The 23,406-nt window shown below is 38.2% G+C and overlaps 2 protein-coding genes across 4 annotated transcripts in view; both read right to left on the reverse strand.

The window, feature by feature from the left end:
• Window positions 1-23,406, reverse strand: part of MSRB3 (methionine sulfoxide reductase B3) — a 164,274-nt gene that overhangs the window by 137,003 nt on the left and 3,865 nt on the right.
• Window positions 1-23,406, reverse strand: part of LEMD3 (LEM domain containing 3) — a 144,943-nt gene that overhangs the window by 22,451 nt on the left and 99,086 nt on the right. Inside the window, exon 14 of one of the 3 annotated variants that reach the window (XR_013830657.1) lies at window positions 21,170-21,275. The exons of the other annotated variants lie outside the window; for them this stretch is intronic. The gene's annotated coding sequence lies outside the window, so the exon portion shown is untranslated. Of the gene's footprint in view, window positions 1-21,169; window positions 21,276-23,406 lie in introns of those variants that run through there. 3 annotated transcript variants of the gene reach the window in all.

Raw genomic sequence — 23,406 nt, forward strand, 5'->3', positions numbered from 1 at the left:
TGAGAATAGAATTAGATTACATAATTGTCTATAATTTTCTGCTTAAATTTTTTAATGATTCCCCATTGCATATTGCAGGGTTTCCCAAACCATGTTCTGTGAAACAGGCAATACCCCTTCAAACAAATTTAGTAATGGAAATGCTACTCAATATAAAGGGTCTGAGAGGCTTTACAATAAAATGCACCTGCTTAACTTTCTCTCAACTGGTGCCTCTCAAATGGTTTTGACCTTACAAAACCCCTTCCTTTCCTATCGCCATCCCACAGAACACATTCTGGTAAATCCTTTGGATAACATCCAAATTCCTGAACAAAGCAACTAAAGTTCTACATCTAGCTGCTGCCTAACTCTTCACCCCTTTCTCTTGCCATACCTCCACATTCCAACCCACCCCATGCTCCTGCTATACCAATATACTCATAACTTCCCCCAAATAGGTCTGCTGTTTCCTATTTCCACCTCCACACCTTTCTTCATTCCATATCCTTACTGTCCTTTCACCACTCCCAACTCCCACCACTCCTAACTTCTCCCATTTGGGTCCCCAGTGAGGCACAAAGCATGATGTCATATCCCCTACAACAATTTTCAAGGCACTGATTTGCCTACATCTCTGTCTCCCTCTTCTAGATTATAAACCTCTTAAGCATAGGGACAGTGTCTTTTTCATCTTTGTATCCCAATACCTGGCACCTAACAGCCATTCATTTATTGAGTGAAAGAATGACTATATAAATAACTGATTCTATGGAAATGAGTTTTCTGGATCATCATTTCCCACCCTGCTATCTCTGCCATCTCAACTGTTAATGGTGCTTAAATGTAAGAATCTAAATTAAAACCAGTTGGTTCCTTCATAGGAATCAGCAGTTTCTGTGAAGAGGTGGGAAGTTGAAAGTGCAATCTGACTTGAGATCTAGATAATTCAAATGCCCTATTTTGGTCAAAAACTTTTATTTCTCCATCTTTTTTAACCCCTAGAACTCTGACATCCAAAATTTGACTAACGTTAGTTTGTTAGCTTTTGGGTTTGGGTTTATTTTTATTTCCTTTCACTTCTTTCCTTGCAGTTGAACAATCAACTGCCAAAGAGATGATATAAACAGGGAAGCGGGGAACTTACAAAGTTGGTAATTAGCTCAAGAATAAATGAGCTGATTGTGCTAGTGGATTTAAAGCGTCAAACCACCTAAAGGTCAAATCCCTTTCCAATAAATGCCAAAAGAATGTCTACATCAGTGGTTTTCCACAAGCTAGTAAAATGTCCCCCCCAAACTGCAAGGGCCAGCCAACAGTTGACAAATTTGAATTTTGTCAGGTAAGGACAAAATAAAAACAAAAAGCGCCAAACCCTAATCTCACCATAATATCAGAAAAGAAAATTATATTAACACCAAGAACTCAGAAAGCAATCTCAAGATAAAGAACATACTTTTGAATAATATATTTAAGTTTTGTGGGAAAACATTTCATTGTTGCTATTTTTCTCATTTCTTTACGAAAAGAAGGCACTTCATCATGGACTAGCATTTGGAAACCACTAATTTAAATGTCTACAATAAAGTTCTATACCTGGCACCCAGTTTATGCTCAACTAATGTTTGCTGAATGAATGATCAATCAGTCATTTACTTCTCAAAATCAATTGGCCAAATTGCAGAATCGGGCATCTCTTTTATTAAGCAGAGATCTTTCTGTATTTGTTATAAGAAACAATAGAACCCTGGCTACTCAGAATCCTCAATCTTCCAAACCATTTAGAGATAACACTTTTTTTTTAAATAGACACATTTTATTTTATTTATTCTTTGATGTGGACAATTTTTAAAGTGTTTATTGAATTTGTTACAATATTGTTTCTGTTTTATGTTTTGGTTTTTTGGCCTCAAGGCATGGGATCTTAGCTCCCCAACCAGGGATCGAACCTGCACCCCCTGCACTGGAAGGCAAAGTCTTAACCACTCCACTGCCAGGGAAGTCCCTAGAGATAACAATTTTAAGATACCAAATTTTACTCAGCTCACCTGTATAAATTCTTACTACATGGAAAACAATGTTTTAGGAGCTGATGAATATGCAAAGATGTAAGATATAGCCTGTGCTGTCAAAAAGCATATTAGCTTAGATGGAAACATAAAATATGTACTCAATGCCTTTACAGAGGTAGAAGTAAAGTACATGGAATTTCAGGGGAAGGAGAATTGCCTCCAGCTTTGGGAGAGGGAGTGGCAGGGATATGGGGGGTTGGGAACTGAAGAAAAGTTGCATAAAGAAGAACATTTTCTTCAATATCTCCAGGGTTAGCCATTTTTTAAACTTTTTGATCTTAGGATCTCTTTACACTCCTAAAAAAGTTATCAAGGACCCCAAATGCTTTTCGTTTATGTGGTTATACCCATCAATATTTACTATATTAGAATTAAAGCTGAGTAATTTTTAAAACATTTGCTTATTCCATTAAGAATAACAAAAATAAAAATAACAATACATATTACAAAAATGACATTTTCAGTGAAAAATAACTATATTATTCAAAACAAACAAAATATATATTTAATGAGAAGAGTTTTATACTTTTTTTGCAAATCAAGTCTCTTTAATATCTGGCTTAACAGAAAACAGCTGGATTCTCGTCTCTGCTTCTGCATTCAATCTGTTGTGATATGTTGTTTTGGTTGAAGTATATTCATGAATGAAATCTCGCCTCACTCAGATAAGTAGTTGGAAAAGGGACGAATATTTTAATAGCTTTTTCAGATAACTGTAGACATTCTTCTTTGATATTACACCAAAATTCAACAATGATAATCTAAAACTATGTATTGTCAATGAATTTTTCATACTATTACATTAAATTTCATTGGTCTATCTTACATTTTGACTGGATCTTTTAACTTTGCATGATTTTGTAACATCACGCACTGTTCATTTGGAAAACATTGGTTCAATGGGTTATGCAGATCTTTCACATGCTGACACATTACATTATCAATATCAAAAATATTCATTAATATCACCACTGATTTCATCAGATAAATCTTTAAATGTTGAGAAGCTGTCAAGCTCACAGTGGCAGATACAAGCCTTCCAAAATTTTATTTTTTAACTTGAAATCTCGAATTTTATCATTGCCGACAATACAGTCAGTTGTTTTCCTTAAAGTGACAGAATCACTTCATTCATTTTTGAGAAAATATTTGCCAAATACCCAAGTTTAAATAACCATCATTTGTCTGTCGGTCATTCTGTCAAGTGAAATGGTGTTTCAAACAAGCGCACCAGTGCTTTTTCCTGGAGACGGCCACTGTACTTTGCAATGTGGAAGCTCTTTATAAAAGTGTATTTCTTGGGCTTCCCTGGTGGCGCAGTGGTTGAGAGGCTGCCTGCCGATGTAGGGGACACGGGTTCGTGCCCTGGTCCAGGAAGATCTCACATGCCGCGGAGCGGCTGGGCCCGTGAGCCATGGCCTCTGAGCCTGTGCGTCCGGAGCCTGTGCTCCACAATGGGAGAGGCCACAACAGTGAGAGGCCCGCGTTCCACACACACACACACAAAAAGTGTATTTCTTGTTTCTTCACACAGAATAATAAAAAGATATGCACTTAAGATCTAGAGTTAATAAAATTAATATAAATCTTACTTCATCAAGGACATTCTTAAGTAAAAATGGCCTTTTCTCCTGTTTGGATGTTAGTGAAGAATGGAATGACTGCTAAAAAGGTTTGCTACCCCTGCCTAGCTTCACACTAAGACAACAGCAGTTTCACCTGCTTTGGCTTTTGCAACATCAACGCAAATGTCAACACAGTGAAAAAGGAAAATAAGGTCGTAGCATTAGTCTGAAAATAGTTTTGCCTTTGTGAATCCCTTGCAAAGCTCTCAGATGCCAGGGGTCCTTAGTCCACGCTTTGCGAACTGCTGGTCTGGCCCTCCGGTTGGTCCGTAACAAGCACAGTAAATGTTTCATAAGCACTCATTGAGTAAGTGAACGGTGGACAGAGGAATACATTTATAACTTACCCCATGCTGTCTAGCAAAAAACAAATGGTTAGAAAATAATACCAGTAGTATGTAGACCTCTTACTACTTCTAGAGCTAATTAGTACATTTCTTACTTCATCTAGTCTGTGGACAAATGCAAATGCAAAATTTTGAGCTATTTTATCAAAGTGAGTAGAATAGTTATGGCAGATTTCTGAAAGTAACAGTCAAAGTGCTACAACCCAATTTTCTCAGCACCACTCCTTGAAATTCACAAAAGTATATGTCTGCTAGGGGATAAGAAAACAAATTGTGAATTAGTGCTATCTCCAGAAAAGGAAAATTAATTTGTTGATAAATTCTCACATTTATTGAACCCATATCATGTACATGGTACTATTCATTCATATACTGCTAGTAGAATAATCAAGGAATACAAACTTTTGGAAATGATTGAGAATAATAGAAGTTGTATCATTAAATAAGTTTAGAACCAGAAAAAAATCTTGATTAACACCTAATACATAGATTTTTGAACATGAAGTGACCACCCAGCAAAGGTAAAATAATTAGTTGAAAGGTGTTTCACAAGTAATTTGTTTAAAATTGTCTTTAGATGCTGAAGTTTGAGGATAAAGTTTTTAACGAAACAACTAGGATGAAATTAGAGTTATCTCTTTAATAATGTCACATTTCCTTCTGAAACGTCTTCTTGAGTGGGAGAAAGCCTGCGCGCAGCAACAAAGACCCAACGCAGCCAAAAATTAAAGAGAAAATGGTGGAGGTAGAAGTAGCACCAGGAATGCACAGCTTGGACCATCTGTTCCTCAGTCTATGATCATCATCTGTGTATGACTATGTGAGGATGTTGCTCATGAAATATCATCCATCATGTGTATCTCAGTGGAAAAAAAGTGGGAGAAACGATGAAATGATCCAAACCACTTGTTTTGTCAATAGCAAAACTGAGATAAAGAGACCTATTGAAGGTCATACAGCCATTTGGAGAAAACATTAGGCTAAAACTCCTTTTTATCTACATGTTGTGGCATCTGTGTTTTCTTTATTATTCAGTTCACATAAAAAGTAAGAAAAGGACATAAAGAATTGTACCTAATATTGACAATGCTAGGGTTACAGTGTGTCCATTAAGAAGGTACACCAATGGTAACAATTAAAATAGAATTATGGGGCTTCCCTGGTGGCGCAGTGGTTGAGAATCTGCCTGCCAATGCAGGGGACACAGGTTCAAACCCCAGTCCAGGAAGATCCCACATGACGCGAAGCAGCTAAGCCCGTGTGCCACAACTACTGAGCCTGCGCTCTAGAGCCTGCAAGCCACAGCTACCGAAGCCTGCAAGCCACAATTACTGAAGCCGGCGCGCCTAGAGCCCGCGCACCACAACAAGAGAAGCCACCGCAATGAGAGCCTGCGCACCACAACGAAGAGTAGACCCTGCTCACCGCAACTAGAGAAAGCCCGCATGCAGCAACAAAGACACAACGCAGCCATAAATAAATAAATAAATAAATTTAAATAAAATAGAATTATGGACATTAAGTCCATCTTCTGATGTTAATTATAACTATTAAACGCTATCTTTTTTTCAGGATTCCTGTTTTGTAAAGCATCTAGTCAAATTCAGGGATTTATTCATTCTCACATTAATGTTTTAAAACTTCTATCACCAATATAGAATACAAATCTTTTTCTTTTAAAATATATATATTGGGCTTCCCTGGTGGTGCAGTGGTTGAGAGTCCGCCTGCTGATGCAGGGTGCCCCGGTCTGGGAGGATCCCACGTGCTGCGGAGCGGCTGGGCCCGTGAGCCATGGCCGCTGAGCCTGTGCGTCCGGAGCCTGTGCTCCGCAGCGGCAGAGGCCGCAACAGTGAGAGGCCCGCGTAACGCAAAAAAAAAAAAAAATATATATATATATATATATATATAGATTTCACAGTCCATTGATTACAATGTAGTTTCAGTGTCTACATTACATGTGTTTCATCTAAAAAGTTTTTCTTAATATTTAAAAAGTGCCAACAGGAAAGCAAAACCCACACAAACAAATCACTTTTGATTACTATTAAAAAATGCCTTCAGAATTTTTCAGTCTTTTTAACTGTTTCGTTTTGTTGTGTTTGTACAATACAGTTTTGCTTTTCTAGTACTTGAGTTCAAATTTAAACCTTCTCACTGACTAGTTATGTTTCATTTGACAAGGTTTACTCTGAGCTTTGAAAGTCTCATCTGGATGTCTGGAGTTTGTAATAGTTTCCTTGCAAGATTGTTACTAGAGGAGCACCTGGCACACACATACCTCTAAATTAATACTACGATTCCTTCCTTAAGTAACATTCCCTGTTGATAATTTGTTCCCCGTGGAACTCACAGAACTGAAGCTCAATGCCTTTTAGTGACATTTTATATGGTTGATTTTTCTTACTGAAAACATTCTTCACTTGACTTTTCTATTCTACACAGTATTGTTTTCTTCCTCCCTTTCTGGAAATTCCTTCTCTATCTCTTGGGATATTTCCTTCTGATTTCCAAACTGTGACTAAACTCCAGAGATATCCCTTTAGTACCCTCTGTATTTCTCACTATTTAATCTCTTTCTTACAGATCTCACCTATTCTAACAACTTCAACCATCATTTATTGACAGATAACTATACAGATCTAGCTCTAATGCTCTATCTTCTAATATCTACTGGATAATAATAACATCAACTTGCACTTGCATGGTATAGTCTTATATGGCTTATAAGAATCTTTAGTCCCACCTTATATTGTTATTCAAATATCTTGCATGTGTGCATCTTATTATTGATATTGTTACTAATAATCATTTTTGAGTACCTGCACGAGGTGATCATGTATATGTGTATCTAATATCATTTAATCCTCATGTCAACCCTGAGGTAGGAACTGCTATATGTGGTAGTCATTAGTGCTATTTGCCCCACATTTCTGGCTCTCCATTTTCCAGGCACATGGTAGAAATGCACTTTCTGGCCCCCTGTGGTTCTTGAGACTGTGTCACTAGTTCTGGGCAATAAGTTGTGAACAGTGATACTGTGTGCCACTTCTAAGACAGATCACTTAATTGTTGGCGTGAGACTCTCCAGAACTCTCTTTCTCTCTCCAACAGTGATCAGCAATGTTCTATAATTAGATGATGACTGCTCCATTAACCATGATCCTGGAATAGGAGACATGGAGCAGAGTTCCCATCTGACAGACAATGAACATGCAATACAAGCAAGAAATAAAACTTCAGTGGTTTAAGTCACTGGAATTTGGGGATTATGTGTTCCAGCAGAAACTAACGTTCAGAGAATAACTTGCGTGAGGTCATACGGCCAGTACTGGAGCCAGAATTTGAACTGAAGTCTATTTTAATCTACTGTAGTACATTAAAAAATTTCTCAATGGGCTTCCCTGGTGGTGCAGTGGTTGAGAGTCCGCCTGCCGATGCAGGGGACACGGGTTCGTGCCCCGGTCCGGGAAGATCCCACATGCCGTGGAGCGTCTGGGCCCGTGAGCCATGGCCGCTGAGCCTGCGCGTCCGGAGCCTGCGCTCCGCAACTGGAGAGGCCACAACAGTGAGAGGCCCGCGTACCGCAAAAAAAAAAAAATTCTTCAATGGCAGGGACTCTTATGCCCCAGATTGCGGTCCTTGTTTAGGAAAACAACAGGGTCTGGAAAGTTGAGAAGTCCAATGTTAGAAACAATGAGACCACTTTGAAAAGCCCAGAGTCTTTCTCTCATTAGTCATCCCTTCTATTCCTAAGTATCCCAAAGAGATTCTTACCATGGTCAGAAGATACGGCTCTCCTCTCATATCCAGACATAAAGGTTAGGAGAGAGTTACTTCATCTTGGATCGTCTGTAGCTAACAAATTAGTCCCAACCCTTTAAGAACTAAATGTTTCACTCAGCTGCAAAACTGATTGAGTAGCTCCTGGTGACAATAAAATGACTGATTACGAAGATTTCATTTCCTGAAGTGACTGAAAGCTCCCTGGGCACTAACCAGATGCTCTGTACCTTCTTACTGATCTAATAAGTCAGTGCCCAGATGCAGACCTTAGAAACAGAGTGCCCTGATTTTAATCAATCTATAAATGTAAGAAAAAAAATATTCGTTGCCATGATGCTAAAAAAAAAAGTTTGTCCTTCCCAGTGGCTCAGGGATCATGACCCTGGCCCTAAGGAAAAGGAACTGTAACGGTTCATTTTTTGACCTGTAAGTAAACAATATATAAAACAATAAGATTTTGGAGACAACCTATAGACAAAGATTTGGCTGTGGTTGCAGAACAGAATGTAAACATTAGTAACTTCACATTTTAAAACAAAAGGTACTCCCCTGGTGGCTCAGTGGTTAAGAATTCACCTGCCAATGCAGGGGACACGGGTTTGGGCCCTGGTCCAGGAAGAACGCACACGCCGCAGAGCAACTAAGCCCGTGCATCACAACTACTGAACCCGCGCTCTAGAGCCTATGCTCTGCAACAAGAGAAGCCACTGCAATGAGAAGCCCATGCACCGCAACGAAGAGTAATCCCCACTCGCTGCAACTAGAGAAAGCCCGCGCAGCAATGAAGACCCAACGCAGCCAATAAATAAATAAATAAAACAAAAAGAAAATGTACATAGCTAACAAAATGTAAAGAATGCCTGGAAAGAAAGCCAGAATAAAGGGTGAGAGTATCAGGACCCCCATCTTATAAAGTAGAGAATTAGGAGATATTAACTAGACTGCAAAATGCTAACTGGACCCTTAGAATCCATTCTTCCTTCTCCATATTAGTAATACAACGCTCTGAAATTTTAGCTGAACATAGAGCTACATTTCTCTGCCTCCTTTGCAGCTAATTGTGAATATGATACTACGTTCTAGCCAGTGGAATGATGTGTGATCTTCTAAGTCACCTCCTTTAAAGACAAAGTTACTTGCTTTAGACTTCCTCTTTCCCCTGGGAAATGGCAAAAACTGCAACAGCGCACTTGGACACTGGGATGGAAGCTACTTGAGAAAAGCAGACTTAACAGATCATGAAGCAAAGCTACTTACTCACCAACTCAACCTTAGGCTATTACCTACCTTAGGCTATCATGGAGGAGAAAAATAAACTTCTACTTATGTCAGTCACTCTACTTGGAATCTTTTTGTCACAACAGCTTGTCATGTAGCCTATCAAAAGTTCATGAGCAAATATATTATTTAATGTTACAAAAGTGAACAATAAGGGAATTTTAAAAATCAACAAAACAATAAACAAGGGTAGACAAAATGGAGAAGAAAGAGCAGATAAATCCTTATTTTTCATAACTGGATATTATCTGAAATTGATGAATCAAGAAATACTACCAGAAGAATGATTTTCACAGGAGTGAGGTGAAGATAAGAAGGGATAGAGTTGGAGGCTGTTGCTTTTCACCTTAAGTTCCCTTGTATCAAGAACCATGTGCCAAAAAAAAAAAGCTTAGACGTGCTAAAAAAGATGCAGTGCCTCAATGGACCATTTCATCTAAAGAAAAACTTGCTAATGCAGGCTGAACAAATCCTGCCCTATGCCTGCGACTATAAACTACAGTTATCTATATCGATCACTAAAAAACTGTTTTTAATGAGTTGAATATAAGCCCTAAAAATAGGTATCTGTAAGTCATGCTTCAAATATTTTAAGTTAGAACTCTGCCACCATTCCAGGAATAGAAAGCTTTAGCACTGGAAACTGCAAATAAATATTTGCTTTTGTATCAGAATTTCAGCATCCTTCCCCTCCAAGTTTACTTTCTATTGCAGAAAGTAAGAATTTTCTCATGAAAATTGAGGTATGCCTCGTAGCTTGTATCTGATAAAGCAGATAAAGGAGAAGTTTTATGAAAATGTAGTCCTTCTATTCCACTGAAAAGTAAATCTTAATGGCCTCTATCAACTATCTTTTAACACCATGTTGAACTTGGGAGAAAGGAGAAGCCCTGAATGAGATCATAAAGTGAAAGAAATAAATTACTTTGCCTAATGTTGTTTCTACTTTGTCCTCAATGGTTTTCTTCATTAATTTTAGATGATTAAATCATGTTTTAAAAAGAATTTAGGTATTTCATGTGCACCTCAAACTATTCATCACATCCAAAACTCAATTTTTTTTCTTTCTTCACCAATTTATTATTCTTTCTGTATTCCTGATCCTGTCAGAAAGTACTTCCATTCTACACAACCACTAAACCCCGAATCTGGGAGTCATCCTCAATTATTTTCTATTTTAATCTTTCATACTTAATTAACACCAAGTGCTGTCAATCTTATTTCCAAGATATTGCTCAAATACATCCTTTTCTTTTCATCTCTCATCTAGAATATAGTAATGGCCTCTTACTGGTCTTCCTGCCTCTACCCTGACTCCCCTCACAGCCAGTCTCCATACTGCTACAGAAGTGATGTATACTCGCTCTGACCATGTCAGAACACTGCTTCATGTACTTCCATGGCTCATTAACACCTATGGGGAAAGAACCTATCAGATTCATTTCTTTTCCTATCTTAACTTCAGTCCCCAACACTCCCTGGTACACAGTGGTACAATCCATTAACTCTCTTGTCCTTTACTTTATCTCTAGTACCTCACCAGGTGCCTAACCTCTAATAAGTATTCAATATGTGTTTGTTGAATGAATGAATGAAGATTCTCTTCTGATAACAGTCAACTATTGTTTCCCACACACCTTTTCCACCCTTACCATATCACCCATATTTTTCATACCACATAAAGAATGAAATCTTCATTTTTAAACTTCAAGACCCAGTTTAGATATCATCTCCTCTGGGAAAATTTTTTTCACAGCTATTCTTCTCACCCGTCTCCCCAACCCTTCCATTAGAAAATGAATCAATTCTACCTCTATACTACTTCCTACTTCAGTACCTCTATTATTTATCTATTACTGCACGTTAGAATTTTAGATATAGATAGATAGATAGATAGATAGATAGATAGATAGATAGATAGATAGATAGATATGCTTCTCCTAAAAACTCCTTGAGAGCAGCCAGAGGTATTCACTTCTGTAAAATAAAGCCTCAATAAATGCTTTCATAGAACTGAACTCAAATGTCACTTCCGGGCTTCCCTGGTAGCGCAGTGGTTGGGAGTCCGCCTGCCAATGCAGGGGACACGGGTTTGTGCCCCGGTCCAGGAGGATCCCACGTGCCATGGAGTGGCTGGGCCCGTGAGCCATGGCCGCTGGGCCTGCGCGTCCGGAGCCTGTGCTCTGCAGCAGGAGAGGCCACAACGGTGAGAGGCCCGCGTACCAAACATGTCACTTCCTCTGTTTTCCCCCATCTCTGTTCATAATGTCCTAGTTTGCCCAGGACTAGAGTCCTATCCTATACCCAGGAAGTGCAGTATACAGGAAAGAGTCAGAACTGGGTTTAACTTCTGACTCTATCACTTAACTAGCTGATAAATCCTGAGCAAATTAGTTTCTTGTCTCTGATTCCTAACCTGCATAATGTAGACCATAGCACTTATTTCACTAAGTTTTGGAAGGATTAAGTGAGATAACTAGCAGGCTGCTCAGTGAATTTTACTTCCCTTACTGAGAAGGAAAAGCAGAGGAGGTCTGAGATACCATGTAGAGATACAGATAGAGAATGAGAGTGTATGCATGTGTGCGTGTTTGCATGAGTGTGCATGCGTTCGTGTGTGTCTGGGTTGGAGGGTTTAATTAGTTCCATTTTGGGCAGGGTAAGAATGAGGTGATTGTATAACAGACAACTCAGGTAAGATTAATTTAAGATTGATTTTTCTATTTCAGTAATTATGTTTTAGTGATTGTCAAAAAATCATTATCTTTGGCAAAAAGGAACAATTTCAAGTTTTGCAACCAACTGTTTCAGTCAATTATATAGAGTGATATAAATTTATGCATGCATGAGGCAAATGTACTAATAAAACAGGAATCTGACAAAGTAAACTTTGGTCAACTCTAATTTGAACATATCAATAGCAGTTATAAAATACTGTTGTAATTCAATTAAAACTGCCAATATCATTCACTCTTACTCAAAGATAAAACTATTCTAGGACTTATAACTAATTTTGCATCATGATCCTGAGAATTATCTAGAACTTTAGAGGTACCGAATTCCCAGTAGTAACCTTGTAACTGATATTGATTTGTCATCTGGGAGGCAAGAATTCTACCACTGAACCACCAATGCCTTTGATTTGTCATCTGAGTGTCGGTAACTTCCATTGTTCCCAGGTACTTCTTCCATAGGGAATGCTAGCAACATTTTATATTCTATAATTACAGTACTATTTGCATTCAGATTATTCTATAAGCATTTTCTAGCCTCCTAATTATGCTTTTTTGGATTCAATTAAATATTTTTTTGCAAGGGAAAGGTAACATGTTATACAACATTCTGTATTTCCCTCAGGTAACAGGAGAGCTCAAGAAAGACATCAACTCTTGGATAGACTCTAGCCAAATGGCACATGAATCAAAATATCCTTAAGAATGATGAAGTTAAGGTATCAAAGGTATGGTCATAATCGCTGAATGCAGTAGATGTTATTACATAATTAAATGAAAAAGATAAAAACAGTCCTTAAAAGAGTGAACATATAATATAAAAATAACAATTCAGCAACAATCATGTAGATCTACAGGTCCCACTTTAGTTAACAAAAGCAGAGTGGGAAAAAAATAAAATGAAAGAATCCAAAATTCTTCCTGCAGAGAAGGGCAAAGCGCTGTTGAATCTTACTTTTTTTAATTTGATGACTAGATTAGTTCAGGTTTAATGATATTTTTAAACACTTGTTCAAGGCCGTGGAACCTAAAATATGATGTCACTGTTTCAATCCCTATGAAAGATAAAAGTAAATAAAACATGGAAACCATATGCCAAAGGTTGAAAACCAAGGGGAAAAGATCATAAAAAAGGGATAAAACAGCAGGACAAAGAGTGTCATCAAATATGTCCATGATCGGGACTTCCCTGGTAGCGCAGTGGTTAAGAATCTGCCTGCCAATGCTGGGGACATGGGTTCGATTCCTGTTCTGGGACGATCCCACATGCCGCGGAGCAACTAATAAGCCCGTGCACCACAACTACTGAGCCCGCGTGCCACAACTACTGAAGCCCGCGCACCTAGAGCCCGTGCTCTGCAACAAGAGAAGCCACTGCAATGAGAAGCCCTTGCACCTCAATGAAGAGCAGCCCCCGCTCGCCACAACTAGAGAAAGCCCGTGCGCAGCAACAAAGACCCAACACAGCCAAAAATTTAAAAATAAATTTAAAAATATATATGTCCCTGATAACATAAAATATAAATGATTTAAATGCACCTACTGAAAAATGACTCTCATATAGTTACAAAACAAATAAATGGTATAGTGGGATCAAAAAGAAAAGAAGCAGAAAGAAAAAGAGAGACTGCATACATGCATACATACATGTGCACGCGCAGGTGCACACACACACACAGACAAAAGTGGCAACAAGAATAAATATCTTTTAAGAGAGAACACACTCATGTTCTCCCTTAATCAGATTCCTACCAGTTCCCACTGAAATGGTAAATAGAATATAAAAATAGAGGAAATCTATATATATATATCAGCCCTGGGAACTAAAATAGGATAAACTTGTGCAAGATAAAGTACAGAGGATGTGTTGAAGAAAAGGCCAACTCCCAACTCGTCCATGTGCAAACACTGTTCCTGCAAGTTAGTGAAAGAGAATCCAGGATTCTAAATAGGAGGAGCCAAGTCAAGAGAACAGGTAGGTCAAAGGTATGGAGAGCTTGGTAATGGGCACAGGGTATGTATGTCTAGATCCCATAGGTCACTGCAGCAAGCACTTCTGACACTGAAAGCCACACTAAGCAGGGGTACTGTGGCGATGCTCAAGCCTAGCGCACCAAGGATTTGGGAAGCACTGTCAAGGTTGACTTTTGAAAAAGACAGTCAAAACTGGGAAATACTCGGGGCACTGCCTGGAATTTCTGATGTCACCCTAATTAGAGAAAAGAAACTTCAACCCTAAGGCAATGCTTCTTGCTAGAGCCACCTCCAGTTCTGATGCTGCTTCCCTCCTCTCTACCTGAGGCCCCTGAAGTCTGAAAGTTAAACTATGGTAAACCTAAACTTTTCTCTTCTCCCCTTTTATCACCTTGAAAGATTAAGAAAAACACAACAAACTCAGCTAGAAGCCTCTCACTCCCGAAACTGGGCAAGCCCACGCTGTATGTATCCATCTCTTACTCTACTTAACAAACAGATGCTGGGAACAAAGTGAGAAATAAGATGCCATGGTCCCTGCCACCATGAAGCTGACATTTTTGTAAGAATGATAGTATTAGCTAGTATGGAGAAGCAGAAAGGGAATAAAGATCCTATATAACAGAGGGAAGTAGTCTAGTTTGGGAGGCATAAGAAAGCCTTCCTGCAGGTAGTAATATTTAAACTAAGAATAAAGGATAAGAATGTGTTGCTCAGATTAAGAATGAGGAAAGAAGTGTACCAGACAAAGAAAAAGATGAGCAGTAGCCCTGAGATAAGAGTGTGTGTAACCCACTGAAGGTTATGAAAGTAGAGCAGGGTGGCTGGAAGGTGTAAGTGAGGAACAGATGGGGGAGATGACGAGGCTGACGAGGTAGGCAGAAGCAAATCTTGAAGCTATTATAAGAATTTGGAACTTCATCCTAAAAAGAAAGAGAAGTAATCGAAGGAGAGTAACATGATCAGATCTTTGAATTTAAAAGACTGCCATGACTAAAAGGTGGAAAATGGATGGGGGTGGCATCAGAACAGAGGTAATGAGACTAACTGGGAAGCTACTGTAGAAATCTAGGCAAACGATTCATACAGGGCATGAGACAGGGAAAAAAAATTAAGAGGACTCCAGTTCTGGCTCAAGGAACTGGGCACTTAACAATACCATTTACTAAGCTAGGGAACAAGGTGGGAGACTTAAGCGTGGGCAAAAAAAATAATAATAAGTTTTGAACATGTTGAAGGTACACACAAGCAACCAAATGGAGATGCTATAGAAGAAAGTGGATATATAGGACTGTAGCTTAGGTACAGAACTAGGTTGTCGGTAAATTTGGGGGGAGTTAATTTATCAAATGGAACTGAAGCCATGGAGTAAATAAGATTGCCTAAGAAAATGTGTAAAATGAGAAAAGAAAATGTCAGAGCCCTGAGGAACCTCCACATTTGGAGGTGAGCTAGAAGAGAAAGAACTAGTAAAGAAGATGAAGGAGCAGTGGCCAAAGAAGGCAGAGGTCAAGGAGAGTGTTGTTCCAGAACGACAATGACAATGATGAGACTAGGATGGTGATGATGAAGTTGCTAGCTAACGTTTACTGTGAATGAACTCTGTGGAAGACTCTGTGCTAAGTGACTCACATATGCTATCTCATCTAACGATTACAACAGTCCATGTGGTAGGAACACTACTATCCCCATTCTGCAAGTGAAGAAACTGAGGCACAGATGACTTAATTAATTTGCCTAAGATCATATATCTAACTCAATACATATTTTTGGATGGATGACAGAAAAAGAGTGACAGCAAGGATGTGAACAACTTGTAAAACAACTTTGTCACAGAGGATGACAGGCTGAGTAGGCTTTTTGTTTGTTTTTTAAGATGAGAGAAATTTGAGCATATTTAAATGAGGGATATTAGGAGATTATCCAAGAGTTTAGGAAAACCTTAAAAAATTGTGAAGTAACTGAATGTAAGAGAAAATTTAATTAATTAGGAAATTAATCAATATAGGAAAAAATTACAGCTATACCAAGAAAGTAAGGATACAAAGGGATTTTCTCTCTCTATGCCAAAGTTTTTTGCTCTGTAATTTAAGGGGTTGGGGAAAATCAGCAATTTCTAATCACTATCAAGAACTTCCCTTTAATTATTTTCCTACATGATCTCTCTTGGTTATTTCACATTTGGTTATATCACACACACAGGAAGTCACATATGTCTGATTACTAAAATAATCATACCTAACAAAACAGCTTAGTTGGGAAATCCAAGGCTCAGGAAGATTAAGTGATTCATATAAGGTCACTCACGTATTTTTTAAAAGAGGATGTCATTGTCTAAATATGAAGAAACTGGCCCAAATTAGCATAAGGAACCAATGGAATCAATTCCAAACCACACACCAAAAGTAAAAAACTGAAAGATTTTAGAAGGATAATGAAGAAGACATACTTTTTTTCTTCTAATTAGAAAAAAGAAAAAAAAAAAGCAATAATAAATCCCAGAAAATGGGGGGAAAAAACCACACCTGTATAAAAAAGTCATGGTCTAACCATGACACAAATTAAACTGGCATGACTTTAAGCAACTGGTATTGTACAGGAGAACCAATCTGAACATCACACTATGGTCATTCTTTTTGAAATGTCACAGAAACATTTTAACACCTTAAAAAGTTAAATGGGAAAAAATGTAATCAAAAGAAACGGCTATATAAGGAGTGAGTCAGAATAGTGTAATGATGAAGAGCACGGACTCTGGAGCCAGGCTGCCTGGATTCAAATGATGGAATGCCTCAGGTACTAACCTTAATATATGAACTATCATAATAATATTGTACATCCTTGATAAAGCTACCACGAGCATTAAATGAGTTAATATATGTAAACAGTAAATACTTAAACTAGTGCCTGGCACATAGTAACATTTGTTTGTATTTGCTATTTATTATCATTATTATTATTATTTGATATATGGATAATGAAGCATAAAACCAATGGGAGAAAATACAAAGATTTGATCCACTGGAAAATACAAGAACCCTAACAGATAAATGTGCAAGGAGCAGAAATAAATAAAAAGTAGAAAAACATATAGATAATAAAAGAAATGCTAATCTCTAAAAAAAATTGAGTTATATACACCAATATGGATAATACAAATATAATGTCATGGGGGGAAAAAGCAAGAGCTTATCAGCAAGAGCTTATGGAAGTTATACAGCAGATAATACCATTTATGTAGTGTTCCAAAACATGCAAAACTAAACAATAAAATATGTAGGGCTACATCTATGGTGAACCTATAAAGAAAGGAAGAGCTTATCAGTTATCATTTGTGTTAAGTGATAATCACAAAATGCATGACTGTGAGTACTTCTAAGTAAAGGGAAGATAGGACTGGTGAAGGTCACAGCTTCAACATGCCATTCCTGAAGCTGAGTGGGGGTACCCAGACTTTTGGAAATTATTCTTCATACCTTGCATAGGCGTTATGTATTCTTTTTGTGTGGGTGAAATATTTTATAATAAAAAGGGAAAAACTTACTAATACATTTTAAAGGCAAGAGAAAACTTTTTTTAACCTCTCAAATTAGTAAAGTTTTTTTTCTTTAAAGCTAAAGGGAAGAGATTTTCTTCTTTAATGATAAGACCAAATTAACTAGTTTTAAGAGTTAAATATATTTCTAGGATGGTCAAAGGCAAATTCCACTGGCAGTGTACCCTGATAAAAGAGGACTTTCCCCATCTGAGATGTGTCACCACGCCTAATTAAGCAATGCTTGGCTGTACATTTAGAACAACCAACATAATTTCTCCTGCTTAATGCCATTACTTTAGATGGGATAGCTAATATGATGCTTCTAATACATTGTAACCTATCCTCTAAATCAATACTGAATCTTTAAAAGGGTTATGTAACTTTGCTTATGGATCAAATTACACTAGGCTACAAGGTTCAAATATAGGATCTTAGTCTCAGAATAACCTTTATATTTAGTTCCACAAAATAAACAGCTTGAACCAAACATAACAAGAGAACACAATTTTGCATAATTTATTAATCATGTCACTTCCATTAAAAATTATGAAAGGTACTTGAAGACTTTTAGACAACCCAGAGATTATAGAATCATTCTATAGAATTATAGAATCATTCTATAGAATTATAGAATGCAAAAGGAACATCAGGTATTGCCCATCTGAATTCGTTCAATTTGCAGATGTGAGAACTGAGGCACAGAGTTAAAATGCCTTAGGCAAGAGCAGGACTAGGAAACCCAGTCTTCCAAGTCGCTATCCAGTGACTATGCTGACTCCCCTGTGACATGAACATATACACAAGAATGCAGATATGCTAATGAGTCTGCAATTTTTCAACTGATTCTGCACATAGGTAAACACCCTCTGCCTTCACCCCCGCCCCCATCCTCTTCCCGGCCCCTTAGGGTGATCTGACTAGAAGGCATATTCACACACAAGAAATCAGGAACAAGGACAACGATGCATGCACTTTTTCTTTTTCACGCTTAACAACTGTCAGCCTAGAGCTCCAAGACCACTTGTGGCCCCTCACCCACTGTCCTATCTATTCTCTTGTACTGTGTACTGGGAGACATGGCCCTACCTTTCCTTACTTCACACTAGTAATCTAAGATAAAAGAAGTATCTACCTACAATAGTCACTATAGATTTTTGTTTTTGCCTTTAAATAAAATAACTGACCCAACAAACCATAAAAATTCACTGTGTAATTTATAGTAATAGAAGATAGTTATTCCATGGCCATAACAGAGACTGCAGAAGATATGTACTTGCATGCAAATCATCTACTAATTTTCACCTTTATAATAGCACGATAGCCCTAAAAATGATGCTTATATACCTGAAAATATAATTTTTGAAAAGTGTTCATGTACTAATCCCTGAGACTACATAATAGCCAGGCCTTAGCATAAAGTACATTGCCTGGCATAAAACAGGCAATTGCTGTTGAAAGAAGATGTTGAGAAGTTTTCCTGTCATTGCAAAAGTTCAGCTACAGCTCAAATTTTCAAACAAAAGTCTCCCCCACGCTCTAAAGGGAGACGACAAGGAGTTGCAGAAGGTTGAGACCAGAACCTCCCTGAGAGGATCCACAAAGCAAGAAATCAAGTGTTGTCTATAGACTCTGTGAGTCATAATTTCCACATATGTGTACTTTCCAAACATATGATAATGCTTTTATATTAAAAAAAAAACTCAAATTTTTACAGTGGATTTTTGCTAGTATTTTCTCAGTCAACAGCTACTAAAAGCACAACTACTAGCACATGGGAGGGTCCCCTTTTTTGAAATGAGTTAGAAATTACTCTTAATCCTGTATATTGAACATAAACATGTCACTTTAGACGAGCATTAGGAACAATGTACTATTTTTAGAAACTTAGAACCAGGATAGACCGTTGGTCAGGAAGCTAGGCCCTGAGAACACATTTCCTCTACCAGAAGTGTTTCTCTATTTCACCTGCAGTCATCTCCATAATTTACAAACCTTTATTTACAGTCGGTGCAAATAAGTCCTCTCAATGAAGTATTGGGTTGACCAAAAAGTGCCTTCGGTTTTTAAGTAAAAATAAGAGCCTCATTTTTCATTTTCACCAAGAACTTTATTGAACAATGTATTCATCCTTTTGTTCCACTACCTTCTGCCATTTTTCAGGCAACTTCGTAATCCATCTTCCTAAAACTTTTTATCTTTTTGAGCAAAGAACTGTTCCAGGTGCCTTTTACAGTACTCCAGGGAATTGAAATTTTTTCCATTAAGAGAATTTTGTAAAGACTGAAATAAATGGAAATCCGAAGGTGCAATGTCTGGTGAATAGGCGGATGAGTCAGAACTTCCCAGCTAAGCTGTAACAGTTTTTGCTTAGTCATCAAAGAAACATGTGGTCTTGTGTTATCCTGATGGAAGATTATGCATTTTCTGTTGACTAATTCTGGCCACTTTTCACTGAGTGCTGCTTTCAGTTGGTCTAACTGGGAGCAGTTGGAATTAATCGTTTGGTTTTCTGGAAGGAGCTCATGATAGAGGACTCCCTTCCAATCCCACCATATACACAATATCATATTCTTTGGATGAAGACTGGCCTTTGGTGTGGTTGGTGGTGGTTCATTTCGCCTGCCCCACGATCTCTTCCATTCCACATTATTGTACAGTATCCACTTTTCATTGCCCGTCACAATTCGTTTTAAAAAGGGAACATTTTCATTATGTTTAAGTGGAGACTCATGTGAAAATATGGTCAAGAAGGGTTTTTTTCACTTAACTTATGTGGAACCCAAACATCAAAGCGATTAACATAACCAAGCTGGTGCAAATGATTTTCAGTGCTTGATTTGGGTATTTTGAGTATGTCAACTATCTCTTGCATGGTATAACATTGATTGTTCTCACTTATTGTTTCGATCCGCTCGCTATCAATTTCAGCTGGCCTACCTGACGGTGGAGTATCGTCCAGAGAGAAATCTCCAGCACAAAACTTTGCAAACCACTTTTGATGCGTTCCATCAGTCACAGCACCTTCTCCATACACTGCACAAATCTTTTTCTGCATTTCAGTTGCGTTTTTACCTTTCTTGAAATAATAAACCATAATATGCCAAAAATGTTGTTTTTCCATTTTCAATATTAAAATGGCTACACAAAAAATTCACCAATTTTGATGTCTTTTTTAAAATGCACGTTGATAATGACAGCTGTCACATACACTCTAACAAAATTGTTTCGAATGAAGTTGAAGACAACTAAGTGCTACTAGAGCCATCTTACAGAAAAAAACGAACGAACCTTTTGGCCAACCCAATAAATTCCTTTCCTTCAGAAAGTCAGGTACAAGAAATCGTCTCGCTGCTTCCAAATCAGCACACAGCTGGGCAACCCGATTATACAAATGCCAGGTCACAATGCTGCTCCAGGCTACCACAGCCAAGCATCAGAGTCAGGGTACTGTGGCCAGGGTGGCCAATTCAAGTGCAAGAACCTTGCAGGTGACACTTGAAGAGATAAGAGAAGCAAAGCATTCTGTAAGAAAGGGGGAGGGATGTGATTTATTATAAATTATTTTATTATAGATTAGGAAATGGTCAATAATTATTGTATGGATAAGAACCTGACCATGGCAATAAAAACTGCCCATAAAGGACAAAAAGAGCCAAAGAGTCCTCCTCCTGGTGGGAATCGTATCTGCTTCACATTCTTGGGGAACGTAAAGGGAGGAACGGGGAGGAGACTGAGCAGAATGTGTGTTCAAGGCCAACTGAACAACTTGTAGGAGGCCCAGAGCACAGAGGAGCTTGGTGATGATGAAGACTTTTAAGGAGTTAGTCCCTTACCTTAAGAAGCCACGGGAGGGGGTTAAACAAAGAAGTAGTAGCAACAATTCTGCAGGTTAGGAAGGTCATTCTGGCTGCAGCACCCTTTGTCCAGTGTTTCCCAGGCACTAACTGTGGAGGGAGTAAATGCGGTGTCCCCTAAACAAGGAAAGATCATGGACAGAACGCCATGTACTACCTGGGCATCTTTCAAAGCCAGACCAAACTGTATCTTCTTTATGATACTTTTCCTGTGCCCTTGCTCTTACTCCAGTTGACAAATTCTTCTTCTCCCCTTTATTTTTAACCTCCCTTACTCACACACGTTTTATCTCCAGCTCCAATCTCTCCAGTTACAGCCTCACATTTCTAATTCCACCACACATCTCCACATGCATATTCTTCCAGTGCCTCAAATGCAGTAGATCTAAAACACAACTTACTTTTTACCCCCACCTATAAACCTGCTCTGAGTTCACTTCTCCTAATCACCCAGGCTTAACATCTTACCATCACCTTTTATTCATCCCTCTCTTTCCCCACATCCAATTAACTGTTTCTCTCTGTCTAATTTGCTTCAGCAATACTTCTCCAATCCTATTGTCACTACCCTAGTTTACGTCTTCATTCTCTAACAAAAACCCTTATAACTTTTCTTTATTAGTCCAATTGTTTCTTTCCCAATTCAATTCATCCTCTGAATTATTAGATAATATATCCCATAATTCAACTCTGATTATGACATTTCCAGCATCAAGAAAACTTCAATCTCATAGCTTACTAACCCAGTCCAAATTTCCTAGCCCAGCATTAAAAGCCTTCCATGTTCTAGGCCAAACCTAATTTTCCATCTTTATACTTTATTTTCCCACTATTCCCCCTCATATACGCTCCAATTATTTTCTACACCTGCCCAATCTGATCTGGTAAATATTGGGTACTCGACAAAAGTTGATTTCCTTCCACATGAGTTTGCTATATTCTCCTTCCCCACGCCATCTCAATTTATAGGAAAACATCCTATCATTCTATATAGTTGATTCTCACACAGGAAATTAGCATATTCATGGAAAAGCCTGTAAAATCTAGAAAACAGACAAGAACCCCAACAAAGAAGAGCCGTGTGACTGAGCTCCAACGTCAAAAGAAAAAGGTAGTGACAAGCAGGACGCCATAAACGCTTCAGAACATTTGAAAGGTTGAAAGCATTTTACCTGGGACAATGGATGCTAACAGTCTACCAGAGTTCTTCGAGATGATTCATCGGTCTCATAGAACTTACAGTCCAGTGAAGAATATGAACACATATGGACTTTATAATGCAAGATGGTAAAACCGTGCTCCAATAGAGGTAAAAATGTCTTAGAAGCATAAGGAAATGAGAAATTCTAAGAGATGCAGAAAGCTTCACAAAATACCAAGCAACAGAGACCATAAGGACTTCAACAGGTTATGACAGAAAGGTATTCCAGGCAGCAGATAAAGGAAAGGTAGAGGTGGAAAATGCTAGAAGTGTGAGAAATAGGGGAAAAAAAAAAACCTGATGAACTCTGGGTGCCTAAACTATTACTATTTTGAAAGTCTCTAATGATCACTTACATAGTTTTAATGAATTAAAACTATGTTTTGGGCTTCCCTGGTGGCGCAGTGGTTGAGAGTCCGCCTGCCGATGCAGGGAAGATCCCAGCAGTGAGAGGCCCGTGTACCGCAAAAAAAAAAAAAAACCCTATGTTTTACTTCAATTAATTCCTGAAAATATGCAGATGATTATCTGCAGGATGGATCAGTTGTTATTAAACAGGATATTCACAACTCAGTTGGATCCTGAGATGCGTTGAATCCTGAATGTGGTGCTACACTCAATTTACTCCCCAGAGCCTGGCTCTTCAGCATTCCTGCAGTAGTATGAATGAACAGCTCTACATCTTAGGATCCACTGAAGGTGACACACTCTTCTATGCACACATTGCAACCAAGAGAAAATTATACACACATTTTAAGAACTAATAACCCCATAACATAAAATTGAAAAATGCAAAGTCAAACCATGTAAATGTTTGCACTTTGTACTACGCACCTTGCGTAGTCTCTAGACAAAGAAGTCTAGAATTAGACGAGACCATAGAGAAAATCTAGATCATCCATGTGACCCAAGCTATGTCTATCAGGTTCTTTCTCTCAGGAATTCAGGGTCAAGGCTTATTGATTTAGTCTCTCCCTGTGCTTGGAACTGAGGGACACCTAAATACCCAGCAGCTGCTGA

This window comes from Stenella coeruleoalba, assembly GCF_951394435.1.
Source record: "Stenella coeruleoalba genome assembly, chromosome: 11".
Lineage (NCBI taxonomy): Eukaryota > Metazoa > Chordata > Mammalia > Artiodactyla > Delphinidae > Stenella > Stenella coeruleoalba.